Genomic DNA, 16056 nt, shown 5'->3' on the forward strand with positions numbered 1-16056 from the left:
TAACTCAGAAAAAACAAACAAACAAACACAAAAAACTGTTAAAAATGCACAGAACAGGGCATTTGGGTGGCTCAGTCAGTCAAGCATCTGATTCTTGATTTCAGCTCACATCATGATCTTGGGGTTGTGAGATCAAGCCCCCCACTGGGCTCCTTACTCACCATGGTGTCTGCTTAAGATTCTCTCACTCCTGGGCACCTAGGGGGCTTAGTTGCTTAAGCATCTGCTTAGGCTCAGTTCACGCTCTTGTGGTCCCAGGATCGAGCTCTGCCCCAGGCTCCCTGCTTAGTGGGAAGCCTGCTTCTCCCTCTCCTGGTGCCCTTGCCGCCCCCCACCCCCATTTGTGCTCTCTTGTTCGCTTTGTGATAGCCCAAATGTCCTTCAACAGGCCAATGCTTCAACAAACTGTGGTCCATCCATACCACTGAGCAGTAATTACAGCAGTGAAAGGAATGGAAAGATTGATACACACAACAACTTAGACGGATCTCCAGGGACTTAATAATGCCAAGGGAGAGAAACCAATCCCAAAAGGTGGCATACTGTGTTATTCCATTTACAGAACTTTTTTAAATGACAATGTTTAGAAATGGAGACTAGATTGGCAGTTGCCAGGGGTCAGGGATCGGGAGAGAGGGCACAGCGGAAGAGAGGTTAAGTGTGGGTATAAAATAGCAATGCAGAGGATCCTTGTGGTGATGGAAATATTCTGTGTCTTGACCGTGGAGGTGGATATGTGAATACTCACACACATTAATTAAACACACATATGCACACAAATACACACAAATGAATACAAGCAAAGACTGGGAACCGAATCAGATTGGTGGAGTGGATCAATGTCAATTTTCCGGTTATGGTAGTGTACAATAGTTTGTGTCAGAGAAAGCTGGACAAAGGGTACATGGGATCTCTATTATTTATTACGACTATATATAAATCTATAGTTATCACTATAAAAATTTAAAAAAAAAAACAGGAAAAACCAGAAAACACTAGGAACTTAAGACTTTAAGAACCATGGGGAAATATTGCAAGATTTTTAAGCAGGAGTGACACATGTCTTCATTTAACACCTATTTTCTGTCCAGTGGTAGGATAATGTTATCCTGGTTTCAGTTACAACTGTGACATTTTAATTTAAAATAAAATTTAAAAGATCTGTCTTCATTTTTAACCTGATGTGGTTTCCCAGAGTTTCCAGAAAGGCAATTTTAGGCCCAATATGTAAACTCTGATTCCTCCTGCAACAGAAATAATAAGGATTTGTTCTTTCATTCCTTCCTCAAGCATTTATTAAGCATCTGCTAGGCTCTGTGCCAGGCACATAGATTCAGCAATGAGTAAAAGACAGTCTTGCCTTTGAGACACACTGTGTTGTTAGATTCTGGGTGGGGTGGGGGAGGGAAGTGGCTCCAATAAGAAAGGGATTTATAGAAAGAAAGAAAAAAGAAAGAAAAGAATTTATTTGACTATCATGTAACCTAAAGCCAGGGGACAAAGGTCCAGAGATGGAGCAGTGACCTCATAATGTCACCAATTTCCCAGGCTCCTATGTCTTTTTTTCTCTGCCATCCTTAGCATGGTCCCCCAGCCTCAAGCTTACCCAAGTTTGCAAGGTGAGCAATGCAGCTTGGCTTGTATAAGGAGGAAGGAGGGGAGAGCAGCAGAGTACCTGCCAGCTGAATCATCAACACTCCCCAAACCCACCAGCTTCCACCTGCATCTCATTGACCACTCCTGTCTTGCAAAGGAGCTGGGAAATCAGCATTCTCTTGTTGGGGCAGGGAGAACATGGGTAATGATTGGTAAATAGCAGTCTCAGCAACTACTGAGAAACAATACAGTGTGACAACTGCCTGTGTATGTAACAGAAATATGACATGAAGGCTGTCATAGAAATATGCATAAGGGCTGTCATAGGAATATGACATCAAGGCTGTGTCTAGCCTGGAAGCAATCAGGGAAATCTTCACAGAGGAGGAGACTTTTTGAAGAAATGCCCAGTAGAGGGAACTGTGCTGCATGTTCCAAGGCATAAGAGGGTCTACCCTGTTTAAGACAGAAAGTGAAGTCTGATGGTTCTGGAGCATAAGGTGTTTTCAGGAGTGTTAAGTGGAGAGGCTAGAAGAGTAGCCTGGGACCAGCACAGGGAAAGACTCGCCATTCAATGCTGTGTTAAGGAAGTCTGGACTCGGTCCTATCGTGCCACAGTTTTTAAACTTTAGCATGTTTCAGAATCATCCCAGGGGCTCGGTGAAACACGGAACGCTGGGCCTCACCACCAGACCTTGCTGGAGTATGTCTGGGATTGGGCCTGAGATTTTGCATTTACATTTCTAACAATTTGCATTTCTAACAAGTCCCTGCTGATCAGGGGACCTCTTTTGGAGAACCATAGGTATAAAGAATAGGAAATGGATAGTTTCCAAGTAGGGGAATAATGTGATCACGTGTTTTTTGAATGATCATCCACGAAATTAACCTAGAACGAGTAATTTCCTGCAGAGTGTAAATCTCCCATACAGCAGCTCCCTAGGAGCACAGCCCTATAAGGTAGGCTGGTGCTCCTAGGAGAGTGCCTTGCTCAGCACAGACGCTTTTAAGGACAAAACGTGAGGTGTTGAGGGGATCTGGGTTCCAGGCCTTTCTCTGGGACCAACTGTTGTATGAACTGGGACAACTATGTTAACCAATTTGAATGTCAATTAGGACATCTATAACAACAATGACTACCATTTATTATAGTTACACAATCATCTTGTTTAATACAACTGTCCTGAAAGATAGGTATTATTGTTCCATTTTACAGGTAAGAAAATTAAGGCTCAGATGACAACTTGCTCACCATTCCAAGACTATTAAAGGATGGGGTTAGGACTCAAAACCAGAATTTTTTTCCTTTAATTCACAAGCCTACACTCCTTTATTCTTTTCTTTTTTTTTTTTTTTAAAGCTTATGCTCCTTCATTACATTGCCATGATTTCTGAAACTGAGTTTACAAAAGTATTCTTAGGAATTTTTGAGTTTTGTAGGAGAATTTTTTAAATTTTGTATTCTTTTTTTTTTTTTTTTTTTTAATATGGAACGCTTCACGAATTTGCCTGTCATCCTTGCGCAGGGGCCATGCTAATCTTCTCTGTATCGTTCCAATTTTAGTATATGTGCTACCGAAGCGAGCACTTAAATTTTGTATTCTTGATGTTAACCTTTAAAAAACTGATATAAGCAAATACCAGGCTATCTGGATGACCCTTCTAGCTGATTGAATCCTTGCATTTGCGTTTATGCTTGCAATGGAATTAGAGGCAAGTAGAACAATTTCAATGGCCCCAGCCCAAAGAACCAAAGAACATCACCAGTCTTCATTAATGAAGGGTGCACCCATGCAAAGTAAAGAGCAAATGACCTCAAGATCAGCTGTACGAATGAAGAGTTCACAGAGGTTTGAATGGAAAAAAGAGAAGTCATCAAGTGGTCCATGGTAGTAATAAAATGAAAACACATGAGCCCATATCAGTCAGTTTCACATTCATATAATTAACAGCTATTTAATTTCATAAAGCAGCACCATATGTCATATTAGGTCAATGCTGTTAATGTCGACATTGGTAATTTTGTGGCATTGCTTTATTTACCTTGTTAATGTGTTTGTGTTCGCTAGCTGCTTAAGACCGAGCTACAAGCCTCTAAGGAGCTTATACATATACAAGTGACATGAGAACAAGGATAATGTATATCAACTCTGGGAGTCCAGAATTTTTGTTCTTTATTAGGGATCTGCAAATTACTTAACGTTAAGCCAGGGCTCTGGGTTACAGTGAACAGAAATGGTCTCTGGTAATGTAAGCAGAAATGGAGTTTAGTGAATAGGGATTGGGTGTCTGAAAACAAGTGGGAAGGCTAGAGAACCAGATTCAGAAAGTGGTCAGAGCTGGAGAGGGTGGTCAGGGCTTCCACGGAAGCAGCTCTGACTCTCCCAGCACCGGATTCCCCACTTTGGCCCAGGCATTGCCATTCCAGGACCCTTGACACTGCCACCAACAAGATCCTGGGCAGGAACATCTGGTTGGCTGAGCCTAGACCATTTGCCCACCTCCTGGCTCCCAGGGAGGGACCATGGGGCACTCTTCGGCTTCTGAAACTTAGCCAATGAAGAATTTCTCCCAAATAGGAAGGACCTCTAGATGCTGGGGAGCCAAAACCTCATTGATATCCACAATTCACTTACTTATAAAACAGAGAAAATGGGACCAGTTGCAGGGATGTCAGCATTAACTAAGACAACCCCATGAGCATCACCTGTAGAGCCCTGCCCACATGTTTGCAGTCATTGCTGAGCACTGTCTGACAAGTCCCACAGTGATGAAGAGCAGCTTCAAAAGGCCTAGATTCCACCACTGGTTTTTCCATTTCATGGCTCTCACCATAATGGGTGGATCAAGAGAGAACCACACAAGGTAATTTAACAGGCTTGAGAACCCCTTGGGAAAAAAAAAAAAAAAATTTTTTTTTAAAGATTTTATTTGACAGAAAGAGAGATCACAAGTAGGCAGAGAGGCAGGAGGGGTGGGGAATCAGGCTCCCCGCTGAGCAGAGAGCCCTATTCGGGGCTCGATTCCAGGACCCTGAGACCATGACCTGAGCCGAAGGCAGAGGCTTAACCCACTGAGCCACCCAGGCGCCCCGAAAAAAAATGTTTTTTTGTTTATTCATTTTGTTTTGTTTTTCATTTAAACCAGCTTCTTCTAATGTTCTAAAAACCAGCTAATAAAAGGCCTCTGGCTCAGTTTCTGGAGTTGAGATTCAGAAAACAGAGTATTTATCATTGCAGCATTTTAAGGTTCCCATCCTCCTGAGCTAATCTAGCAAGTGGTCTTGCTTGGAGCATGAGGGATGGGAAGTGTGTGGCTGGGTCTCTTACGGTGCTGGCTAAAAATGCTTCCCCTCAGATGAGAGCGGACTTCACATGTGGCTGCAATTAACTGTGAAGAAAACCTGCTGCGAGAGGAAACATTGTGCATTCTGTGCTCCATGTTGTGAAACTGTTACCCTTTCTTATTTTGGTTGCAAATCCTCCACTTTGAAAATGTGAGTTGCACAGGAAGTTGTTGATTGTGTGTTACTTTCTTTGCAAGAATTTCTACACGGGGAAATAGGTTTGTTTTTCTCCCTCCTTCTCCAGTTACATGAAGATGTTGGGGGAAAAATCTGTTTTGGTTACTGCATGGCCTGCCCACCCCCCACCTCTCTGACCTCATCCTCTATCACTCTTCCCCATTCCCACCTACGCCAGCCACACTGGCCTCATGGCTGCTTTTGGAACATACCAGGTACTGTTCTGCCTTTGGGCCTTTGCATTTGCTTTGCCCTTTCCTGGCACACACTCTGTGCCATATAGGCACAGAGACATATAGACACAAAATTGGTGTAAGCAAATATTGGGTTATCTGGATAACCTTTCTGGCTGATTGAGCTCCTGCATCTGCATTTTTGTTTGCATAAACTCTCAACTTCCTTCAGGTTTCTGCTCAAGTGTTTCTTATTATAGAAGTCTTACTGCCTCTAGTAACTCCAGTGCCTGACTTCCCTGGTATTTTCTCATTTACCCCACCCTGTTGTTCTTTAGGGCTGCAGACACACAGTATACTTATTTATCATCTTCTCCTAATAGAATGGCATTTTCATGGGGTAGACACTACTGACTAACCACGAGGGCTCAGCACACATTAGACACTCAATAAATTATGTATTGAATGAGTGAATGCATGTAATAGTAACAGTTATCATTTCATGGGTTATAGAATTACATTATCTCTAAAGAGGGGTAAAATTATGCTGATACAGTTAATGCATAGAGGGTCAAGCGTAATGAGGGTCCCATACCTGTATAAGAAGGTGTAGGGATCAGAAGCCTTGGGTAAAGGGAACTGCAACATTTAAATCCTCAATCTTGACCCTTCCTTTGCAGTCCTGACTTATCAACAACTGTCTTTTCAACCTTTCCTTTAGGACGTGTCATAGGCAGCTCATACTGCATATGGCCAAAATGGGTCTTTTGATATATCCTGCCTCTAGTATAAATCTGCTTCTCTCCCAACTTCCCATTTCAGCTAATGACTGCCTCTACCTTTGCTTAGTCCAAAAGCCAACGAGTCATTCTAGGGGCCTCATTTTCTTTCAAACCCCATGTGCAATCCACCAGACAATTTGCCAACTCTATCATAACAGAAATGGCCAGTTGGACACTAAGAATCTGAGTTTTCCTCCCATAGAGTAGAATCGTTGCCCGGAAGTGGCTGCCCACATGGGGACTGCATTTCTAAGCTCCGTGTCATTCAGGTGAGGTCATGTGACTGGTTCTCACCAATGGGATTAAGGGTAAGTGATCTATGCTTAGGCCCAGGAAGAAACCTGTGTCCTCTCCATGCTCTCTTTCTCCATCTGCTGGATGAAGAAGATCCTGCAAAGGATTCTGAGGTCCTGGGGCTGGCAGAGCCACAGACAGAGGGATCCTGGGTTCCTGAGTCACCACTTGCAGGACAGCCCCCTGGCTCTTCTAGAATACCTGTTTGGACTTTATGTGAAAAGTCACCAAGCTTTTGGGGTCAACTCTTGGAATAGCTGACATTGCCTTGACTGATACATATATCACCAAAACACACCTCAATTTTTTTCTCCTGGTTTCCCTAATCTCTTGTTTTGTTTTGACCCGCCATCCTCTAGCATCTGAAAGATTGTGAAAGTCTCCTACCTGATCTCCTTGCCTCTGTCTCCCTGCCAGCTACAGATCAGGTGTTTGCAACCTGCAGATTCGTAAGTTGAAGGGGATTTTTATTTATTTATTTTTTAGAGCGGCTTGATAATTAGCAGATGCGCACCCAGCCTGTCACCTAAGGGCATCAGCGGCAAAATTCTAGCCCCCCTCTCCCCACCCCCACAAATTCAGGCTAAAGCTGTAATGTCAAGAAGGAAAAATAGAGGGTCCTTGGATTCTTAGAGTTGACTGCAACACAGACTGGGAGGAAGCATCCTTGAAACCCGGAAAACACAGCAGTAACCTTAAAGCTAAGAAGAGAGATATTAGCAGAGGTGACATCAAAAGAAGTTTGACATATGTTAATGGTGTAAGTCTTAGGTGGGGCGCGGGGGGTGGTGGGGTGGAATGCCATCTCTGCTGGCATTCCCTGGGAAGACATTGCCCGGGAAGACCCATATCGGGGCATGCATTATATGGTACTTCCCTGAAAACCCTAAATAAATTTAGTATATTACAATACATGGTTCCAAGGGATTGTCCCATGTGATGGTGTTAGGAGGTGGGGCCTTTGGAAGGTGATCAGGTCTCGAGGAAGGAACACTCTTGAATGGGTTTAGTGCCCTTATACAAAACCCCAGAGAGCCCCTCTGCTCCTTCCACCATCTAAGAACACAGCAAAGAGATGCTCACTTAAGAACCAGAAAGCTGGCTTTCACTAGACAGCAAATATATACAGGACACCTTGTTCTTGGACTTATAGCTTTCAGAGCTGAGAGAAATAAATGTTTGCTGTTTAAACTCCCCCATGCATGGTATTTTTCTATTCTCCACACAGTCATTAGAGGGGATTTTTATTTATTTTTTAAAAAGATTTTATTTATATGACAGAGAGAGAGAGACCACAAGTAGGCAGTGAGGCAGCCAGAGAGAGGGGGAAGCAGGCTTCCTGCTGAGCAGACAGCCCTATGCAGAGCTCGATCCCAGGACCCTGAGACCATGACTTGAGCCCAAGGCAGAGGTTTAACCCACTGAAACACCCAGGTGCCCCATTAGAGGGGTCTTTTAAGAACTCAAGCCTGTGTTACCCTTTCTCTAAACCCCCTCAAATGGCTTCATTTTACATGCAGAATAAAGTCTGACCTCCTACCTATAGCCCGCCTACTTCCCCAACTGTATCTCAAACATCTCTCTCCCTCACTGATGACATATGGTGCAGCCACTCTGGCCCTCACACGGTTCTTCAAACATGGTGCACCTGCTCCTGTCCTAGAGCCTTTGCACTTGCTATTTTTCCTGCCTGGAAATCCTCCCCCCAGACTTTGGCATGACTGGTTCTTTGTTACATTCAGTTCTCAACTCAAATGTTACCTCCTCACAGAAACCCTCCCTGATCACGCTGTCAGACTGAGACCATTCTGCTGCCACCACCTGTCATTTTCTATTCCATGTCCCTGTTGTATTTTTTCATTGCTCTTACTACTATTTTTAACTCTTTTAAGGTAACTTATGTGACTTAAATTATGTTCCCCAGCTAATTGTCTCTCTTCCCACCTCCTCCCCAACACCTCCCCATTAGAGTATAAGCTCCTTCAGGGCAGGACTTTTGTCTGTTTTATTGATAGCCACAGCTTTAACATCTAGAGTGGCAATCAGCAAACAGAGGGTGCTCTAGACAAAAGGAAGCGGGGGAGGGAAGGAGGATGGGAAGTCAGAAGGAAGGAAGAAGGGAGGAAGAATTGCCCTAATTAGATCAAGGCCCCTCACAGTGCAAACCCAGGGTCCACACCAAGTTCCTGGAGGTGGGGGAGGAGTGGGATGGGGAGACACAGATGGAAGGCAACTGAGCAGCCCTCTGGCTTCTGAAGCAACCTCGAGGATATAGAAATGACATTACCTACCACCCTGAGGCATCAGCTTACTCTTCTTTGCAAAGCTCCCACTCCAGAAGGGAAAAAAAAAACACCCTTGCCCTTCTCTTTTTCCTTCTCTGCAGAAACCTCATCTATTTTGGACCCAAACCTATTTTCCCTACTGCCAATAAGCACTGGAAAGTTTATGGGGCCTCCTTATATATGTAATTCAGAAGCATGTTAAACTGTAAACATAGTATAATGAAGACATGGTTGCTCAAGATGAGTATTTATTTATTTACATATATCAAATTCTTTCAAAAATAGGTTCGTACATTGTCGTGCCCTAAATACAAACACAGTTTGCTTATTGGGGACGCCAGCATTATATACAGTAGGAGTGCATTAGACTTTGAACTGGAGCCACTTTTATTGAATATGCAACTGTTCTAATGTACACAAAAACATTTTTAAAAGATACACAAGCTAATATGGATTCATCAGCCTAAGTAGGGTTGACTTGGATTTTAAAGATGTCTTAAGTAATCAACTGTAGGGTCAAACAGAGGAATGATGAAGTGGAAAAAACAGCCATTAAATGATTTTACAATCTTTCTAAGTACTTAAAGCTTAAAAAAAAAAAAAAAAAAAAAAACAACCAAACCCTGAATCTTCCCCCGCCCCCCAGTTAGGGCTTTTTCTTTTTTTCTAGTTTTAATGTGATATAATTGACACATAACACTGGATACCATAATGTCTTGACTTACACATATTGTGAAATGATCACCAGGATGTTTAGGTAATATCCATCATCTAATATAGATATGAAAAAAGAAAGAGAGAAAAAAAATTTTTTTCCTTGTGATGAGAATCTTTAGGATTTACTCTCTTAACTTTCAAATATATACCAGACATCAGTGTTAACAATTTCATCATATTGTACATTAATCTTGTAACTGGAAATTTGTACTTTTTGACCACCTTTCTCCTATTATTCCCGACCCTGGCTCTGGCAATCAAAAATCTGGTCTCTTTTTCTATGAGTTTGGTTTGTTCATTCGTTCGTTCGTTCCTTCCTTCCTTTTAGAGTCCGCATATCCACATATAAGTAGATCATACAAAATTTGTCTTTCTCTGTCTGTATTTGTCTGTCAGTACTTGTTTTACTAGCCCTTTCTAAGTAGGAATCATCACCAATGCATAGGAGAGAAGATAGAAGTGTGGGCAGTGTCCAAGCATGTGTCCTGTGTCATAAAGCTGAAAAATGGTGGGACTGGGGTTTGAACTCTGGTCTGCCTGATGCTAACATCTCAGTAATTCCCATGTGCCAAGTGTTTCTCTATCCTTCGACAAATGATGTAAAAAATGATGTTATGGCGCCTGGGTGGCTCAGTGGGTTAGGGCCTCTGCCTTCGGCTTAAGTCATGATCCCAGGGTCCTGGGATAGAGCCGGCGTCGGGCTCTCTGCTCAGCGGGGAGCCTGTTTCCCCCTCTCTCACTGTCTGCCTCTCTGCCTACTTGTGATCTCTCTCTGTCAAATAATAAGTTAAAAAAATCTTTTAAAAAAATGATGTTAGAACCTCAGTATATTGCAGTTCCATATGGTAGCCCACAGGGGATGGACCACCAAAAGGAGACATTTCCCTTAAGAGTTGAAGTGTTGATCTGTAAGAGTAGATTTAATGGTTTACTTAGAGATTCTCAACAGGGTCTTTTCTGGGTAAAAAAATGATATGATTGAAAGGTTGAATCAGGATCAGGACAGCTGGTTTGAATCCTGGCACTGCACTACTAAGGCCAAAGGTTTTACCTTCTCTAGTCCCCATTGTTTCATCCGCGGAATGGGGTTGATAATATCTTCTTCATAGGATTAAGCTGCATTAAATGGGAAGGCTCAGTAGAGTGCCTTGTACATAGTTGGCACCTAGGAATGTTGATCTTCTTCCTTCCTTGTTTACTTTCTTCTTGCCTATATATAGCACATGCTTGTAAGAGCTGAATGCAAAGAAACTGGAGCCAAGAGAGATGTGGCAATCTTGGTTTGAAGAATTTCTCTCCTACGTGGTATTGTCCTCTGAGTGATTCTATACTCAGAGGAAAAGTGCATGCTCATTTCTGGTAAGTTCCCTGGCTCAAATCATTCTCTGTCTGAGAGCTAGTTACCTGTGGTCAAATTCTCGATGACCTTGAATCCAGCACCTGCAACATTCTTTTCTCTGGAAGATGGCTCCTGTTATCTCCTGCCCCAGCCCACTGGTTTGTCTTTAAGAAAGTTGGCAAGCATCTACTGCCAAGATGAGTTGTTCTTATGGCATTTGAAGGAAAATTCCTTGTGTGAGAATAAATCCAATCCTTGGATCAGTTAGACAGATATCACTCAGAGATCTGAGGTCTAAGTAATTGTTTTGGCCATAACTCTGGTCTTGCTTAAGAGCATTCATTCAGAACCATGCTAGGAAAAGAGCTGACATTCAGAAAAATGTTCACCACTGACTCCTTGATGGGTTTCAAATGGTACTGCTCCAAACCTTGGAACATCACCTTCAGTGAATTCCACAAACAATTTGAGACTTGGGTTACTGCTACTCAAAATGGTCCTATCACTGGACTCCATCCAGCTGGGTGAAGGGTAAAATTCCTTTTGGGTCATCATGGAGGTTGAGGCTCATTTGTGGGCTCTGAAACGGGTTGCAAGGAAAGAAAGAAAGGGAATTAACTGTGTGCTTACCTTGTTCCTGGCACTGTTAGATGCTTTCATACACATCTTGCTAGAAATTCTGCAAATATGTTAACCACTCATAGCCCTATTAATTTACCACATTCCAAATTGTGAGCAGTAGAGGACTTACTTAGCAAGCCAGATCTGGGTTTGAGTTCTGACCACCTGCAACAGAATGATAGCTCAGTGAGAGCAATGTTTGCTGCTGTGTCCCCAGTGGCTACAAAAGTCCCTTTTACATAGTAGGATCTCAATCCTTATTTGCAAAGTTGGGCTGCTTAGCTCCTTCAAAGCTTCTGTTTCCTCAACAATAAAAGTAGGAAAAATAAAACCTACACCATGGGATTCTTAAAATTACACTTTTTATTTTGAGAGAATTATAGATGCGCATGCAGTTATAAGAAGTAATCCAGAGAGATCCTACGTATCCGTTCCCCAAGTGGTTACATCTTGCAAAACTACAATATAATATCACAACCAGAATATTGACATTGGGGGAAAAAAAGTAAAAGAAAAAGAATATTGACATTGGTCAATCCATTGATCTTGTAGGATTTCCCTTCTAGGATTTTTATGTGGATGAAATGCAATTATATGGGCATAATGTGTATGGTAAGCTTTTAATAATGGTGGTTAATATCCTGGTAGCGATAATACAGTGTAGACTGGTGGTTCTCAAAGGGTAATGTGCATATGAATCATCTGGGGAGCTTTTTTTTTTTTTTTAAAGATTTTATTTATTTGTCAGGGACAGAGGGAGAGAGAGCGAGCAAGCACAGGCAGATGGAGAGGCAGGCAGAGGCAGAGGGAGAAGCAAGGAGCCCGATGTGGGACTCGATCCCAGGACCCTGGGATCATGACCTGAGCTGAAGGCAGCCGCTTAACCAACTGAGCCACCCAGGCGTCCCCTGGGGAGCTTGTTGAAATGCACATTCTAATTCAGTAGGTCTGGGTGGTCTGGGTGGGGCCTAAGAGTCTGCATTACTACCAAGGTCCCCCTCCCCCATATCTGATGTGGAGTGACAGGCTAAATATGCAGACTCCAGAATTAGACTGAAGGTTCAATTCTAGTTGCACCGTTATTATCTTTAAGACCCTGGGCAAGTTATTTAACATCTCTGTGCTTCAGTTTCTTCATTTGCTTAAATAATGGGGATATCTACAGTCCCTACCTCATAGGGCTGGGCTGTTGTGAGGCTTAAACCAGATATTTGTTTTAAAGCACTTAGGACAGGGGCACCTGGGTGGCTCAGTAGGTTGGGCCTCTGCCTTCGGCTCGGGTCATGATCTCAGGGTCCTGGGATTGAGCCCCGAGTCGGGCTATCTGCTCAGCAGAGAGCCTGCTTCCTTCTCTCTCTCTGCCTGCCTCTCTGCCTACTTGTGATCTCTGTCAAATAAATAAATAAAATCTTAAAAAAAAAATAAAATAAAGCACTTAGAACAGTGTCCTGACCATAGCCAGTGCTTGTTAAATGTTAGGTATCATTATTACTTTCATTAATTTCTCATTCTGTATTCTTGCACTGAAATAAGATCATTTGGGTTTTTTCACTGATTACTTTGGTCTCTGGAAAAGTAGAAATTCACCTATTCCCACTTGATGAGAAAAGACAAGTTATAGCTAGAAGGAATTTTTAGAGCTCCTCTAATCAGAAATGCCAAACATCAGTATACTAGCTCCTATTCCCTGCCCAGAGCAGATATTACTAATCCATCTTGACACTTCTTTTTTCATTGAACCTCAGTTGTGGCTTAGAGTCCTTCTCAAGAGAGGACTCCAGACAGAGCTGGTGCTCAAGATGACATCTCTTTGCCAAATCTGATTTTGCCACATCTCTCTTGGCTCTAGTTTCTTGCTTTGCATTCAGCTCTTACAAGCATGTGCTATATATAGGCAAATTTTACCCCTATGGGTCTAAGTCTCCACATCTATGAAGAACTTAGACCCATAGGGGTAAAATGACTTTCATGGGCCCACATCGTCACCTAGAGAACACACATCTTCTGAATGAGATATCTTCTGTTCCCTCAGCGCTCTTTGTGAAAACAATTTGGTGTGAAGAGAACAGGAGAAATTCCTGTAAGCCCATTATAAGCAAAGGGCCATGGGGTAGAAAAAGACATTTCTTCCTCAGCAGGTTAATGCACTGAGAGAATAATGAGTCTCTATATACTATGAGCACTTCAAATTGGCAGCCATCTTGGTGTTCCTCCAATTTCCCTCTTGGAAGTATGACATGAGAGTAACATATTGGAAAATAAACTACTTATTGGGAAGTTGGTGGTGGGAAAAAACCCTGTTTTTACAATTCTGAGTCATTGCAGAGCCTTAAATTGTAAGGAGCAAATGGAAGAGCAAAGGACTTACTCTCACTTGATTGAACAACTGAGGGCCTTTCAACGTGTTGCATTGGTCAGAGTCTCGGTGCCACCCCATCTTCACCTGCTGGCAGCTGTTATATATCCCATAGTTCCCACTCTCCCTTGCCCTATCCTTTCTCCTCCTGGACTGTGCCTGATGTCACGGGCCCTCCCAGACCCTCACAGACACCCCACTTCAAGGTAGATCAGATTGATGCCCTTTCTATGGACAAGCAGGAAGAGTAGAATCAGATTGTCTCCATGAACAATGTGAACTATGATGATACAAAGGGAGCCTGTTACCAGGGGAGCAAAAGCCAAGAGGAGCAGTAGTGACCAGGAAGCTCCTTGGTGGAGAGGTAAGGAATTAAGCTAGGGAGGGGCCCAGAAAAACCGGAGAGGAGGACTGGCCAATGATACTGTGGACTGCGGAGGAGTAAGGATAATAGTCCACAGAGTGTCTTTTGGTCCTTGGTACTTTCTTTTCCTTTTAATTTTTTAATATTTTAATATAAAAATTTCAAACACAGGCAAGAGCAGACAGAACAGTATAACAAACCCCCTGTACCCATCACTTGGCTTCAACCATGATCAATTCAGGGCAAATTTTGTTTTTTCTCAACCTCTGCTCACCTACCTCCTGGATTTTCTTTCTTTCTTTAAAAAAAAAAAAAATTCTGGGGGCACCTGGATGGCTCAGTTGGTTAAACGTTTGACTGTGGATTTTGGCTCAGGTCATGATCTCAGGGTCCTGAGATAGAGCCCTGCCTTGGGCTCTGCACTCATTGGGGAGTCTGCTTGAGGATTCTCTCCCTCTGCCTGCCCCCACTCCTTCCCTCTCTCTCTAAAATAAATAAATAAACAAATCTTTAAAAAATATTTCTGGGGTGCCCAGCTGATTCAGTTGGTAGAGCATGCAACTCTTGATCTCAGGGTCCTGAATTCAAGCCCCACATTGGGTCTAGAGTTTACTTAAAAAAATAAATTTCTGGTGCATTTATAAAATCCTTGGTTTGAAGCACATTTTCATTAATGGTCCCTGTACAACCTTTGTTTTTCCAGTTAGCTACTTCAGCAAGTTTTTTTTGTTTTGTTTTTAGAAAGTTGCCCAATGTATTTTTCCTAAAGCTCCCCTCCCCCTTTTAAAAAATTATGGTAAAATACACATAGCACAACATTTACTATTTTAACCATTTTTAAGTGTGTGGTTTAGGCACTCATATTGTTGTGCAACCATCATTTAAGTGGTTATTGTTAATAGTGAACCTGTGAATCCATCATCCAAAAGTGAGGAGCTTGACGATAACCTCCATCTAACCAGTGACTGCTCCCACCCATCCAATGCAGTCCCCTCCCTAGGTAATTACCACTCTGAATCCTCTGGTCATCATCCCCTTATTCTTTTGTATTAGTGTTACTGTAGGTGTATGTTCTCCTACAATTCTTTTTCATTTTATTTGTAACATTACAAATAGGATATTATGCTGTATGTAATCCTGTGGGATTTAACTTCTTTCACCTAATATTGTCAACCCTAATCCTTATTGGGGCACCTGGGTGGCACAGTAGGTTGAGCCACAGACTTGGCTCAGGTGCTGATCTCAGGATTGTGAAATCAGCTCAGCATGAAGTCTGCTTGAGATTCTTTCTCCCTCTCTCTTTGCCCCTCATGCCCTCTCTCTCTCTCTAAAATAAGTCTTTAAAAAAAAAAATTCATCCCTATTGTTATGTGTTAGCATATGTCATTTGTTTAGGCTGCTAATATCCCATTGTGTGAATAGTCTATGTATCTGACATGCTCCAGTTCCGGTCCACCTACATCTTGAAGGCACACCCCCTTTTTCTTAGGACAACTTGAGTGTGTCTTCTGCACAACTAAAACAGCCAGGCTCCAACAACCATGCTTCGATGTTGCTAGAGCAAAGTCACACTAATGCTGATGTAAGGGAAGCAGTGAGATTAATTCTTGGAAAGGTCGAAGACTGGTCACATCCATGAGAAAAGGCCTTCTGTCCCCATGATTTATCTGCAGAGTAAGGTTTGCACTGAGCAGTGATGGAAATTAAAGAGGCAGCTTTAGGACCTCCACACTGACCCCAAATGGAAATCATTTAGCAGCATACAAATGGCAGAATTGTCATAAAAATCAAATGAGATAATGATATGTGGGAACACTTTGTAAACCCCAAAGCCATTTTATAAACGTGTAGTTGTATTATTATTGCTATCATTATTCATCTGCATTATCTGGGCAAATTATATTCCCATACCCCCATGTTAAAGTGGGTGTCTGTTTATAAGGTGCCACAGCAGGACTGGATTTAAGGTAGGAAGAGTGAAGGAGGAAGATGTGAGTATTCATTCA

General features: G+C 42.5%; 1 non-coding gene across 1 annotated transcript; it reads right to left on the reverse strand.

The window, feature by feature from the left end:
• Window positions 1-3077: 3077 nt before the first annotated feature.
• LOC125089611 (U6 spliceosomal RNA) lies at window positions 3078-3184 on the reverse strand. The gene has a single exon (XR_007123993.1). It is a non-coding gene; the product is annotated as a U6 spliceosomal RNA (small nuclear RNA).
• Window positions 3185-16056: the final 12872 nt, after the last annotated feature.

Source organism: Lutra lutra, chromosome 1, assembly GCF_902655055.1.
Source record: "Lutra lutra chromosome 1, mLutLut1.2, whole genome shotgun sequence".
NCBI lineage: Eukaryota > Metazoa > Chordata > Mammalia > Carnivora > Mustelidae > Lutra > Lutra lutra.